General features: G+C 49.6%; 1 protein-coding gene across 1 annotated transcript in view; it reads right to left on the bottom strand.

Moving 5' to 3' along the window:
- STARD3NL (STARD3 N-terminal like) overlaps nt 1–14,574 on the bottom strand; it is a 673,845-nt gene that overhangs the window by 20,559 nt on the left and 638,712 nt on the right. The window lies entirely within an intron of this gene.

The following is a 14,574-nucleotide window of genomic DNA, read 5'->3' as shown; positions in this document are numbered from 1 at the left end:
TTCCCACCACAATAATCACTCATGTATGATAGTAAAGGAGTAGCTTTGTGAGGGTACCAGCAAGCCTTTCCTTGTAAGCACAGGACTGGTCACTTGAACCCCCCCCCCCCCCCCCCCATCTCCTCCCTTCACTGCTGAGATTTTTTTTTGTGGCTAGTGCTGCAGCTATACAGAGTCATATGAAATCCTGGGATCTCTCTTTTTGTTACTAGTGCACTTATTGCAGCAATTCCCCATACAGCCCTAAGGAACAGCTTTAAAGTGGATCCGAGATAAACTTTTACTCATTGCATAATTGTGTTCCTTTCATATGGTTTATAGGGCATTCCTCAAGCCAAATACCGTATATTCCGGCGTATAAGACGACTGGGCGTATAAGACGACCCCCAACTTTTACAGTTAAAATATAGAGTTTGGGATATACTCGCCGTATAAGACTACCCCTCTTCCAACGCACACCACATTAAAATAAAAAAAAAAATCATATACTGGTGCTATATATGGACATATTCTGGTGCTGTACTTAGTGTTGGGCGAACATCTAGATGTTCGGGTTCGGGCCGAACAGGCCGAACATGGCCGCTATGTTCGGGTGTTCGACCCGAACTCCGAACATAATGGAAGTCAATGGGGACCTGAACTTTTGTGCTTTGTAAAGCTTCCTTACATGCTACATACCCCAAATTTACAGGGTATGTGCACCTTGGGAGTGGGTACAAGAGGAAAAAAAATTAGCAAAAAGAGCTTATAGTTTTTGAGAAAATCGATTTTAAAGTTTCAAAGGGAAAACTGTCTTTTAAATGCGGGAAATGTCTGTTTTCTTTGCACAGGTAACATGCTTTTTGTCGGCATGCAGTCATAAATGTAATACATATAAGAGGTTCCAGGAAAAGGGACCGGTAACGCTAACCCAGCAGCAGCACACGTGATGGAACAGGAGGAGGGTGGCGCAGGAGGAGAAGGCCACGCTTTGTGAGACACAACAACCCAGGCCTTGCATGAGGACAAGAAGCGTGCGGATAGCATGCTTTGTACCGCCATGCAGTCATAAATGTAATAAAGATAAGTGGTTCAATAAACAGGGACCACGCGGCAACGCTAACCCAGCAGCAGCAGACGTGATGGAACAGGAGGAGGCGCAGGAGGAGAAGGCCACGCTTTGTGAGACACAACAACCCAGGCCTTGCATGAGGTACCGCCATGCAGTCATAAATGTAATAAAGATAAGTGGTTCAATAAACAGGGACCACGCGGCAACGCTAACCCAGCAGCAGCAGACGTGATGGAACAGGAGGAGGCGCAGGAGGAGAAGGCCTCGCTTTGTGAGACACAACAACCCAGGCCTTGCATGAGGACAAGAAGCGTGCGGATAGCATGCTTTGTACCGCCATGCAGTCATAAATGTAATAAAGATAAGTGGTTTAATAAACAGGGACCACGCGGCAACGCTAACCCAGCAGCAGCAGACGTGATGGAACAGGAGGAGGCGCAGGAGGAGAAGGCCACGCTTTGTGAGACACAACAACCCAGGCCTTGCATGAGGACAAGAAGCGTGCGGATAGCATGCTTTGTACCGCCATGCAGTCATAAATGTAATAAAGATAAGTGGTTCAATAAACAGGGACCACGCGGCAACGCTAACCCAGCAGCAGCAGATGTGATGGAACAGGAGGAGGCGCAGGAGGAGAAGGCCACGCTTTGTGAGACACAACAACCCATGCCTTGCATGAGGTACCGCCATGCAGTCATAAATGTAATAAAGATAAGTGGTTCAATAAACAGGGACCACGCGGCAACGCTAACCCAGCAGCAGCAGACGTGATGGAACAGGAGGAGGCGCAGGAGGAGAAGGCCACGCTTTGTGAGACACAACAACCCAGGCCTTGCATGAGGACAAGAAGCGTGCGGATAGCATGCTTTGTACCGCCATGCAGTCATAAATGTAATAAAGATAAGTGGTTCAATAAACAGGGACCACGCGGCAACGCTAACCCAGCAGCAGCAGACGTGATGGAACAGGAGGAGGCGCAGGAGGAGAAGGCCACGCTTTGTGAGACACAACAACCCAGGCCTTGCATGAGGACAAGAAGCGTGCGGATAGCATGCTTTGTACCGCCATGCAGTCATAAATGTAATAAAGATAAGAGGTTCCATAAACAGGGACCGGTAACGCAAACCCAGCAGCAGCAGCAGCACACGTGATGGAACAGGAGCAGGCGCAGGAGGAGAAGGCCATGCTTTTTGAGACACAACAACCCAGGCCTTGCATGAGGACAAAAAGCGTGCGGATAGCATGCTTTGTACCGCCATGCAGTCATAAATGTAATAAAGATAAGTGGTTCAATAAACAGGTACCACGCGGCAACGCTAACCCAGCAGCAGCAGACGTGATGGAACAGGAGGAGGCGCAGGAGGAGAAGGCCATGCTTTTTGAGACACAACAACCCAGGCCTTGCATGAGGACAAAAAGCGTGCGGATATAGCAGCAATGCTTTTTGCCGCCATGCAGTCATAAATGTAATACAGATGAGAGGTTCAATAAACAGGGACCGGAAACGCTACACCATCCCAGATGTTCATTGGTCATGTTACTTGGTTGGGGTCCTGGAGTGTTGCGTAGTCATTTCCAATCCAGGATTGATTCATTTTAATTTGAGTCAGACGGTCTGCATTTTCTGTGGAGAGGCGGATACTGCCGGGCAAGCCAGCACCTCTATTGCGTACATTGCCAGTTCGTGCCAGGTGTCTAGCTTCGATACCCAATAGTTGAAGGGTGCAGATGGATTGTTCGACACAGCTACGTCATCTGACATGTAGTCCTTGACCATCTTCTCCAGGCGATCGGTGTTGGAGGTGGATCTGCACGCTTGCTGTTCAGTGGGCTGCTGCTGCATGGGTGTCAGAAAATTTTCCCACTCCAAGGACACTGCCGATACCATTCCCTTTTGGGCACTAGCTGCGGCTTGCGTTGTTTGCTGCCCTCCTGGTCGTCCTGGGTTTGCGGAAGTCAGTCTGTCGGCGTACAACTGGCTAGAGGAGGGGGAGGATGTCAATCTCCTCTCTAAAGTCTCCACAAGGGCCTGCTGGTATTCTTCCATTTTGACCTGTCTGACTCTTTCTTCAAGCAGTTTTGGAACATTGTGTTTGTACCGTGGATCCAGAAGGGTATAAACCCAGTAATTGGTGTTGTCCAGAATGCGCACAATGCGTGGGTCGCGTTCAATGCAGTCTAGCATGAATTGAGCCATGTGTGCCAGAGTCCTACCAGAATCCTCATCATCCTCTTGTGAGCGTTGTGATAGTTGTTGTGATGCATCATAGTCGTCACCTTCCTCCTGGTCTGCTTCTGCTGACCATTCGCGCTGAATTGTGGAAGTCCAACGTGCACCGCTCTGGCCCTCGTCAGTGGTGGCATGAAATTCCTGCTCCAACTCCAGCTGTTCCTCCTCCTCTTCTTCATCATAGCTGCTGGGGCCAGCGTTCCCTGAGGCGGATGGCCTGATGTTGGTACCATCACGCTGATCGTTTTCTCCTTCAGATTCCCCCAGTTGCATCATGACAGCTGTTTCCTGGATTTTCAACATTGACCTCTTCAGTAAACACAGCAGTGGTATGGTAATGTTGACTGAAGAGTTGTCACTGCTCACAAGCAACGTGGATTGCTCAAAATTTTGGAGGACTTGGCAGAGGTCCAACATGTTGGCCCAATCGGATCCACAGAAGCTTGGCAGCTGTCCGGATGCGCCTCGGTACTGCGCCGTCATGTACTGGACCACTGCACTCTTCTGCTCACAAAAGCGTGCTAGCATGTGCAGCGTAGAATTCCAGCGCGTAGGGACATCACACAGCAAGCGATGGTGGGGGAGATTGAAGCGCTCCTGCATCTTGGCGAGTGCCCCCGAAGCAGTACTGAAATTTCTACAATGTTTGGCCACTCGACGCACCTTCAACAGAAGATCGGCCACGCCTGGGTATGTCCTCAGGAACCGCTGAACTACAAGGGATGTGTGTCAGCTTAGCCAACCTTAAAGCGCGAATGAGATTACTACCATTATCACACACAACCATGCCCGGTTTCAGGTCCAGCGGTGCCAGCCACAAATCCGTCTGTTCCTTTATTCCCTTCCAAATTTCCTCCCCTGTGTGCTGCTTATCCCCAAGGCAGATCAGCTTCAGCAACGCTTGCTGACGCATGCCAACAGCTGTGCTGCACTGCTTCCACGATCCTACTGCTGCTGGGTTAGCGTTTCCGGAGGAGGTACAGGTTTGAGATGCGTTGGAGGAGAAGGAGTCAGAGAGGTAGGTGCTGCTGTTGTTATCCAGTGGGAGGGACGGCGGTGCAGCTGTTTGCGGCGTGGGCAACACCCGCGCCGTAGCAGGTGAGGAATCGCTGCCAGGCTCCACAAGGTTTACCCAGTGCGCGGTAAGGGAGATGTATCGACCCTGTCCGAACGCACTCGTCCAAGTGTCAGTGGTGAGGTGAACCTTGCAGGCAACGGCATTCTTCAAGCTTCGGGTTATTTTGCTGACCACGTGCTCATGCAACTCAGGCACTGCAGAGCGCGCAAAGTGGTAGCGGCTGGGAACCACGTAACGTGGGATGGCCACTGACATCATGCCCTTGAAGCTGTTTGTCTCCACCACTCGATATGGCAGCATTTCGCAGGCCAGAAGCTTGGCTATGCTGGCTGTTACTGCCACGGCCCGGGGGTCATTTGCTGGCAATTTCCTCTTGCGCTCAAACATCTCCGACACAGACAACTGAACCGTAGCGCTGCACACGGAAGGGCTGTTGGTTGTTGTGTTTGATGAACACTGGGAGACCTCAAGAGCACTACTCCGGAAAGTGACAGTGTCAGCGTCGTCTGATGTTTGTGAATGTTGTGAACCACGCAATGGCTGGGCTACTGCTGCTGCTGAGGCGGGTCTGGTGGTGAGTCTGGTGAACCCAAGGGAGGCAGTGTTGCTGGTACCCTGTCCTGCCGCATTTGCCCACAGAGTGGGATGTTTGGATAGCATGTGGCGGCTCATGCTGGTGGTGGAGAGGTTGTTAATACTTTTCCCCCTGCTCAGGCGGGTCTTGCACACCTTGCAAATCGCCATGGTAACATCCTCAGTGCAGTCTTCAAAGAAAGCCCAGACTTTGGAGCACCTGCCTCCTTGCTGGCGATTTCTGTTTGCTCCTCTTTTGCCTCTCACTTGAACTTCCACGCTTGTGGTGCCTGAAATTGCGCGCCGCCTACCTTGTGGCACAAGGCGAACTCGTGCAGCAGTGGGTTCTTCAACAGACTCATCTGTGCTGCTGCTACGACGGCGATGTTCTCGTTCACAAACAAAATCTGGGTCTATGTCCACATTGTCCATACCCTCCTCTTCCATCTCCTCAAACTCGTCATATGTCATTGTGGGGGGCCGCCGCCGTGGAGTAGAGCTCCCCAGAACAACCTCTGCGCAGCTCACTCCAACGTCGTCTTCCAGATCTTGTCGGCAACCCCTCCTGCCCAACTTGCTCTGGGATTTGGGTTTCCGAGTCCTCCTCGGACTCGCCTTGTATTTCAGTGCACGGTGCATTTCCCACAGTTAATGGTTGTGAATCTGGGCACAACATTTCTGGCTGTTCCTCCATTGACCTTTGAAAGGTGGAAGTTTGTTGGGCTGGGAATAGCTCCTGCGAATACCCCATTGTGTCCTGAGGTAATTCATCGGACTGGTTATCTGGCAGTTGTGTGCGTGGTGTCGCTGCCGGTTGTGTCAGCTTTGTGCCCACTGGCTCCTTGTAACTGGCTGAGGACTCGGACCTCGTGCGTGATGTGCTGGTGCTGCTTAACCCACTGCTGGACGCTTGAGAGGTCATCCAAGTAATTATCTGGTCCTGTTCTTTTGGATCTGTGAGGGTTGTTGTCCTGGACAACATGGGCGGTATTGAGTGGGTTTTCTTGGGTGCTCCCCTGTGGCCTGTACGTGAACCGTCAGGGGAAACACCTCTTCCCTTGCCCCTTCCTCTTTCACCGGATTTCTTCCTCATTTCACTTATCCTTACAGTACACGCTGACTGGCAGCAGTACAGTGGCAGTACAGAAATGCTATACAGTACCACTATTCCCAGCAGCGACACAGAGCACAATGCTATACAGTGGCGGGTGAGCGGTGTACTACTGTTCCCAGGCCCAGCAGACACAGAGTGGAAGTAAACACAATGCTATATAGTCTGGCTGAGCGGTGTACACAGAGTGGCAGTACACACAATGCTATATAGTCTGGCTGAGCGGTGTACACAGAGTGGCAGTACACACAATGCTATATAGTCTGGCTGAGCGGTGTACACAGAGTGGCAGTACACACAATGCTATATAGTCTGGCTGAGCGGTGTACACAGAGTGGCAGTACACACAATGCTATATAGTCTGGCTGAGCGGTGTACACAGAGTGGCAGTACACACAATGATATATAGTCTGGCTGAGCCGTGTACACAGAGTGGCAGTACACACAATGCTATATAGTCTGGCTGAGCCGTGTACACAGAGTGTCAGTAAACAATGCTATATATAGCGTGGCTGAGCGAGGTACACAGTGGCAGTACACACAATGCTATATAGTCAGGCTGAGCCGTGTACACAGAGTGTCAGTAAACAATGGTATATAGTCTGGCTGAGCGGTGTACACAGAGTGTCAGTAAACAATGGTATATAGTCTGGCTGAGCGGTGTACACAGAGTGTCAGTAAACAATGGTATATAGTCTGGCTGAGCGGTGTACACAGAGTGGCAGTAAACACAATGCTATATATAGCGTGGCTGAGCGAGGTGCACAGTGGCAGTACACACAATGCTATATAGTCAGGCTAAGCCGTGTACACAGAGTGTCAGAAAACACAATGCTATATATAGCGTGGCTGAGCGAGGTGCACAGTGGCAGTAAACAATGCTATATATATAGTGTGGCTGAGCGAGCGGTGTACTACTGTTCCCAGCAGCGACACACAATGACTGGGGGGGACCCTGGCTAGCGTGGCTGGAGAGCGAACTACCCTGCCTGCCTACCCAAAGCTAAACCCACAGAGAAATGGCGGAGATATGACGTGGTTCGGGTATTTATTTACCCGAACCACGTGACCGTTCGGCCAATCAGAGCGCGTTCGGGCCCGAACCACGTGACCCGTTCGGCCAATCACAGCGCTAGCCGAACGTTCGGGGAACGTTCGGCCATGCGCTCTTAGTTCGGCCACGTGGCCGAACGGTTTGGCCGAGCACCGTCAGGTGTTCGGCCGAACTCGAACATCACCCGAACAGGGTAATGTTCTGCAGAACCCGAACAGTGGCGAACACTGTTCGCCCAACACTATATGTGTTACCCAGTACATAACAGTATAAAGTCAATTGACTGGTTGGATTGGTCAACTCTCCCTCTCCATAAATGGATTGGTCAGCTCTCCTTGTCTACTGGTTTATCAGAGCGGTATGGAAGAATAGATCACGCTGTGCCCATAAAACACGCCTCTTTCACCTGCCTGGCCCACCCTTGAATCCTACTTACCTCCTTCTCTGCCTCTTAGATCTCACATATATGCGCATGCGCCGCTTCACTACAGTCCTCAGCAGTGAGATCTGAGAGGCGGTAATAGGATAGGACGTATCACCCTGTATCAATGACACCCGGCGTATAAGACGACCCCCAACTTTTCAGAAGATTTTCAAGTGTTAAAAAGTAGTCTTATACGCAGGAATATACAGTACTTTTTTGTTTTTGTTTTAATACTCTTAATTCCCTATGAATTAAACAAGCCTCGCCCACAGCTTTTCAGCGTGCCTTGGTATTTTCAGACAGTAGCAAGGGCTTATGGGAGCTCAGTCTGGGCAGGAGGAGGGGGAGGTGTTACTAGCCAGATATTTCAGAGGCAGAGGGGAGGAGGGGGAATTAGGTTTTCACAGGATGAGGGCTGGAGATGTAGATCAGCTTGCCTTTGTGTAATGTTTACAAACAGAACATGGCCACTGTCATTGTATCACAGGAAGAAATAATCAAATTATGTTGAATCTGTTTACAGCTAGATTTGCTGTGTAAACTATCTAAACTTTAAATAAGATATATAGACAAGTTACTTATTATAGTTAGTTTTTCATCTCGGATCCGCTTTAATCCTAACCTAGCCAGTGGCGTAGCAATAGGGGGTGCAGAGGTAGCGACCACATCAGGGCCCTTGGGCTTGGGGTAGAGGGGCCCCGAGGGGCCCACCCCTCTAACACAGTATTAGCTCTTTATTGGTCCTGTGCTGATAATATTCACTTCTATAATTGATTTGAATAGTAGTGATCATTAACACACAGTTTCCAATCCCCTTCTGACACGGAGGTTGTCCTTGATTGGTTTTGGTGTGTTGTATCAATTGTTATCTATAGCATGCTTGGGGGCCCCAATGCTAAACATGCACTGGGGCCCCCAGCTTCTTAGCTATGCCACTGAACCTAGCCTAGCACTGTATACAATATATACACTACACTGACTAACACAAATGACTAGCTAGCAGTACAATAATAATATTAATGTGTTGTACAGGTGTAAATTATGTAGAACACACTGTTTTTAACAGTAAAACACACTTGCTCACAGCCAGGTAGAACAGAGAAGCTCTCAGTACTACTAGAGTCAAGCAAGGACGAGATTCTCAACATGGCCACCGCCTTATATAGAGGAGGGGTGGGCTGAGCTCCCCTCCTCTAATTAGTTGCTAGGGCCTCAACTGGGGGCCTTCTGATTGGCCCAATGATGTCGATAGATGTAATTTCCCTGGTTACCACAATTCCGAGCTCATGATAATGGCTAACTCGTAATCTTGAGTCGAATTTCGAATGCAATCACGAGTGCACTCGAAACCTGTATTTGTGATGGCAGGCAATCATGAATTCGACCTCGTGATTGCAAAAATCGGCTTGCGATCATTAGTTAGTCGTGATCATGAGCTTGTGATGAGCACTCCTGACTATGACAAACTATTTGCACAACTTGTATGTTACGCGCACCAAACAACTGAACGTCCAACTCATTTTACATACTGTGCGCACAAGCCAAAAGATGGACTGCACGACATGGTAGCATTCAAAATAAGTGCATCGTTCAAACAATGTTGTACACACGTGGCCAACTGCTTGACATCATCCCAACAGTTGTGTGAGTTGATCAGCCAGATTAATTGGGCAAACTGCCTATTATCAGTTACTCGTCTAGCCATTTGCCACATGTACACACCTGATTGTCGTCTAACAGACCAAAATCAGACGACAATCATGCGATTTGGTTGAGCATGTATATGGGCCTTAGCTCTGCACCTGAAACAATGGGGGTTCATCTGCCTGTTGCTAGACGATGAACAAAGACTGCTTCTTGTGACTGCTCCTTGAATATTAAAGTTAAATTATTATTTTCTTAAAATTACAGTATATTTAGCATAATGCATATGTTAGTTATATATTTGTAGGATAGTTGAAAAATTCCTTTGTCATGTTTTGTAACAAATCTTTGCATAGTCAATTAAATCCTTACCTGGAACCATAGGAAAACTGCTTGTGTCCTGAAACTGTACTGCTAGTTAATAACAAATTTAAATACTGCAATCCCATGAGCTGGGAAAGCAATTCAACTTCCTTAACTACTTGAATCCTTTCTCACTCCTCCATGGCAAAGCTGGTGGACGCAGTGGTATTGGACACTCGGTGCTACTTACTAACAGACAACCCCCCATAAAGCAACTATTTATGAAAATTGGGCATGGCCATGACTGGATGTGTGTGGAGATAACTGTAATGTAACAGTGTAACTCAAAGGCAGTGGGCCTGAGTTTCCTCCCAAAACATGGTTAGGCAACGTGACCCTAAGATAATTCCAGCTACTATAGTTAGCAGTAGTGATTTACTCCGGAGTCGGGCAACTATGTAGCCGAACTTTGCTCATCGGCAACAGCAGTAACTCTGAACTCCGGGTACTGCAGATAGAAGCAGAAACATGTAGTCGAACTCTGGTTAATGGTGTTATCTTGAGCCACAGTTACAGTTAGCGGCAGGAAAGAAGTATACTAGCGATGGATATTGGCGGTAGCTGGGGGGGAGGGTAGATTAGTGGTAGGCATAAGTGGGGTGAGGATGGGTAGTGTTAGATGCTAGTAACATGGGAGGGGGGGGGGGGGGAGGGGCGATTGTTAGACACTAGTGGGGGTTAATGTTAGGTGTACACTGGACCGGTATTCTACTATCGGATTCAACCAGCACCCAAATCACCATGTGCTTTTTTTGACCAGAGCAATGCAAGGCAAAGCCAAAAGATAGCTTACTTCATGCCTGTGAACATATCAAATGCTATACAAGATACAAATGAATACAGGAGATAATGCCAGAGATAAATAAAAAGAAAAAAAAGTAATTAAAGAAAAAATCTGAATAACACAAGAATAAAGCAGCAATCCGTCATATCAGCATAGGTAGTGTAGTGGGATCCTGGGAAGGGGGATGCAGTAGAGGTAGCCTTTCTAAGGGATGGGGCTTCTAAAAGGGCCTAAGGACTGACCTGTGAGGTGTTAATGAGATGAAGACCAAGTCGACCACTGGCTCCAGATACCTAGGTATTTATCTGGTTTGTTAGTAGTGGAGGAGGTGGTGAACTCTATTGAGTATATCTCTTTGATTTTGAGACTAAAGCTCGATCTAGGAGGGCTTTTCCACATTTGAGCTAATAGGGATTGGGCAGCATTGTAGACATGAGCTATAAATGCGAGTGTTTTTAGAGGCGATGGTTGTGCCTGAGGAACAGTGTGATCCAGGGGTCAACTTGGACTTCCATCCCGAAAACATCTGAGATTAGAAGGAAACACATTGACCAAAAAGATTTGATTAGTGGGCAGCTCCACCAGCAGTGGAGTTGGTCAGCACTTTGTCCACAGCCTCTGTAGCATAGGTCTGACGATATTAGTCTCCATTGGTGCAATTTAGGAATGTGGTACCAATCGTACAATATTTTATAAGATCGTTCTTTCAAGATGCGATTGATTGAAGACTTGGCCATGCTACTAAAGATAGACTGCTAGCCTTTATCCTCCACTGTTTTATTAAGCCTATCCTGCCATTTGCTCATGGCGGGGGTAATGTCATCTAAGGTCTGATACCAAACTCTATACCTGCATTTAAAGGGGGCTTAGATGCTTTCCTTGCGTTGAAAGACATCCATGGCTACAATTACTAGGTAATGCCTAATGATGTTGATCCAGGGATTTTATCTGATTGCCATCTGGAGTCGGGAAGGAATTTTTCCCTTTAGGGGCTAATTGGACCATGCCTTGTAAGGGTTTTTTCGCCTTCCTCTGGATCAACAGGGATATGTGAGGGAGAAGGCTGGTGTTGTACTTTATACTGGTTGAACTCGATGGACGTATGTCTTTTTTCAACCAAAATAACTATGTAACTATGTAACTATGTAACCAGAGAAGTTAGTACATGTCCGAGATCAGACCTTTATCTGGGTTGCTTTTTAAGAACACTTTCTCAGTCTCACAGGGCTCAGTGTGGATGCCTTTCTTAATCATGCCTCTTAGTTGTAGATAGCGGAATATCTCCGAGGAAGGTAAGGAGTGTTTGGAGGAAATTGCTTGCCAAGGCAGCAATTTTTCCTCCTCAAAGAGGTCATATATTCAAGAGATTTTTTTGCTATTACCATGTGCTTTTATTAAATGTACATGAGAGAGGAAAATAGAGTGCATGGAGGAGGGAAAGGGAGAAACAGAAGAGCTACAATATATCTACTACAAGGCAGCAGTCTTCAGCTGTTCTGTTTGGCAAGAGTGAGAGGAAGATAGATTAGTGGTAGAATCAGAGATAGGCACTCAGGAAAAGCAGGGGTGAAAGGAAGAGAGATCAGTGGTAGAATGGGAAATAGGCATACAGGAAAGGCAGGATTGAAAGGAGGAGAGATCAGGAGTAAAATGGGAAACAGGCAAACAGGAAAGGCAGTGGTGAGAGGAAGAGACATCAGGGGTAGAATAGGAGACAGGCAAACAGGCAGGGGTGAGGCTGATACAGAGACAAAAATCCATTAGCAGGAACACCCCACTGCTTACCTGCCACTTCTCATGTCACTGCAGATAAGGATGACATTATTATCATCTGTGTCCTGGACTCTACAACGACTGAACGCCATGTGAACGCCCTGTGATCAGTATACAGTATACAGTAGTGATTAGCATACAGTATATGCTGATCAGTTGTGCAGAGCAGCCAGTTGTATTGTACAGAACACAGACCCTCGAACAGTCCCGGAATGGCTCAGTCCGGGGGTCCTGGATGAATGTCCCATGGTGTAGAGATAACCCTATGCAACTGGGGCTGTTCGAAGGCAGAGGACTTTTTTAAATAATATTTGTAAATAAATGTTAAAATGTTAATTACCCCCCTTCTCCTCCCTACTAACCTCCCCTACCTCTCGATACATATATAGGCACCAGGTGGGTGAGGAGAGATTATTTTGCGCATAAATACCTCTCTGGCTGGCCCGACAATATATCTATAGTTCCGGACAGGAAGTAGTCCTGCTCAAGCCCCGCCCACTTGTATGGCTCTGCCCACATTCATGCCTGGGCCCACCTATATTCCCACCCGGTCCCATCCACACATGCGCTAGGCTCCGCTCCTGTTTGCTACACGGGGAGGAGAGAGCCACGCTGTAGGAGTAGATGGGAGACTTCCTTCAGGCAAGTAGTTTTTTTTTTCCCTTAAGACACACCAATGACCCCAGCTAGCATCCAGACATCCCCACCTACACCCAGGAACCACACTCAGCCCCCGGAAACCCCCACTTGCACCCAGGCACTCCAGCCAGCACCCAGACACCCCCACCTGCACCGAAGCTAGCATGCTGGTCACCCCACCAGCACCCAGACACCACCACCTGAATCCCAGTCAGCACCCAGACACTCCCACTTGCTCCCAGGCACCCCACCAGCACCCAGACACCCCCCTGCACCCAGGCACCCCAGCCAGCATCCAGACACCCCCACCTGCACCCCAGCCAGCACCCAGGCACCCCACCTGCACCCAGGCACCCCAGTCAGCACCCAGATAACCCAACAGCACCCAGACACTGCCACCTGCACCCTATCCAGCACCCAGATACCCCTACTTGCACCCAGGCACCCCAGACAGCCCCCAGACACCCCCACCTAGGCACCCCACCTGCACCCCAGCCAGCACCCAGACACCCGCACCAGCACCCAGACAACCCCAAAACACCCATAAACCCCCACCTGCACCCCCAGAAAGCCCCCAGACCCCCCACCAGCACACAGGCACCCCATCCAGTACCCAGACACCCCACCAGCACACCCAGGCACCCCAGCCAGCACCCAAGCCAACACCCAGATACTTCCATCAGCACCCAGGAACCCCAGCCAGCATTCAGACACCCACACCAGCACCCTGACACCCTACCCAGCAACCAGGCACCCCAGACAGCACCCAGACACCCCCACCTGCACCTGGGCACCTCAGAAAGCACCCAGGTACCCAAGCCAATACCCAGACACCCCCACCTTCATCCACGAACCCCAGCCAGCACCCAGATACTCCCATCAGCACCCAGGAACCCCAGTCAGCACCCAGACACCCCACCAGCACCCTCAGACACCCCAGCCAGCACCCAAGCCAACACCCAGATACTTCCATCAGCACCCAGGAACCCCAGCCAGCATTCAGACACCCACACCAGCACCCTGACACCCTACCCAGCAACCAGGCACCCCAGACAGCACCCAGACACCCCCACCTGCACCTGGGCACCTCAGAAAGCACCCAGGTACCCAAGCCAATACCCAGACACCCCCACCTTCATCCACGAACCCCAGCCAACACCCAGAAAGGACCACCTACACTCAGGCACCCCAGCAAGCACCCATACACTCTCACCTGCATCTAGGAACCCCAGCCAGCACTCAGGCATCCCCACCAGCACCCAGACACCCCCACCAGCACCCAGAAACCTCCACCAGCACCCAGGCTCTCGCACCAGCATGCAGACACCAGCACCCAGGCACCCAAGACAGCACCAGGACACCAGCCCCCAGACACCCTAGCCAGCACCCAGGCACCCCCACCTGCATCCAGGCACCCCATCTAGCACCAAGGCACCGCAGCCAGCACTAAGACACCCCAGACAGCACTCAGGCACCCCAGACAGCACCTGAATCCCCTAACTAGCATTCAGATAGAGCTGTGGGGGTCCAGGACTGACAAAACACTGGTTCACACGACAGTCAGGGGTCCTAGAATCTGCCACAGACTGGAACCTCTAAACTACCATGCGATACCCAGAAGGAGATACAGAAGAGCCCTGGAACTCTCACCACCAGGGGGATTACCTTCACTGCCTCTGAACTGAATGCTGATTGCAAAACATAAAAAAGCAAATGCACACTCCCAGCTAGCACATTCCTACCTTATATCTGATCAGCAGACGCCAGTCAGCAAATCAGGTGCAATAGTATACACCCTTTTAGTCTGCAATTCAGCATTCAGTTCCGAGGTAGCACAACAATGACAAAGG

The sequence above is a fragment of the Hyperolius riggenbachi genome, chromosome 5 (assembly GCF_040937935.1).
Source record: "Hyperolius riggenbachi isolate aHypRig1 chromosome 5, aHypRig1.pri, whole genome shotgun sequence".
NCBI lineage: Eukaryota > Metazoa > Chordata > Amphibia > Anura > Hyperoliidae > Hyperolius > Hyperolius riggenbachi.
The sequence above is the reverse complement of the archived record's forward strand: the minus strand, read 5'-3'. Positions and strand labels throughout refer to the sequence as shown.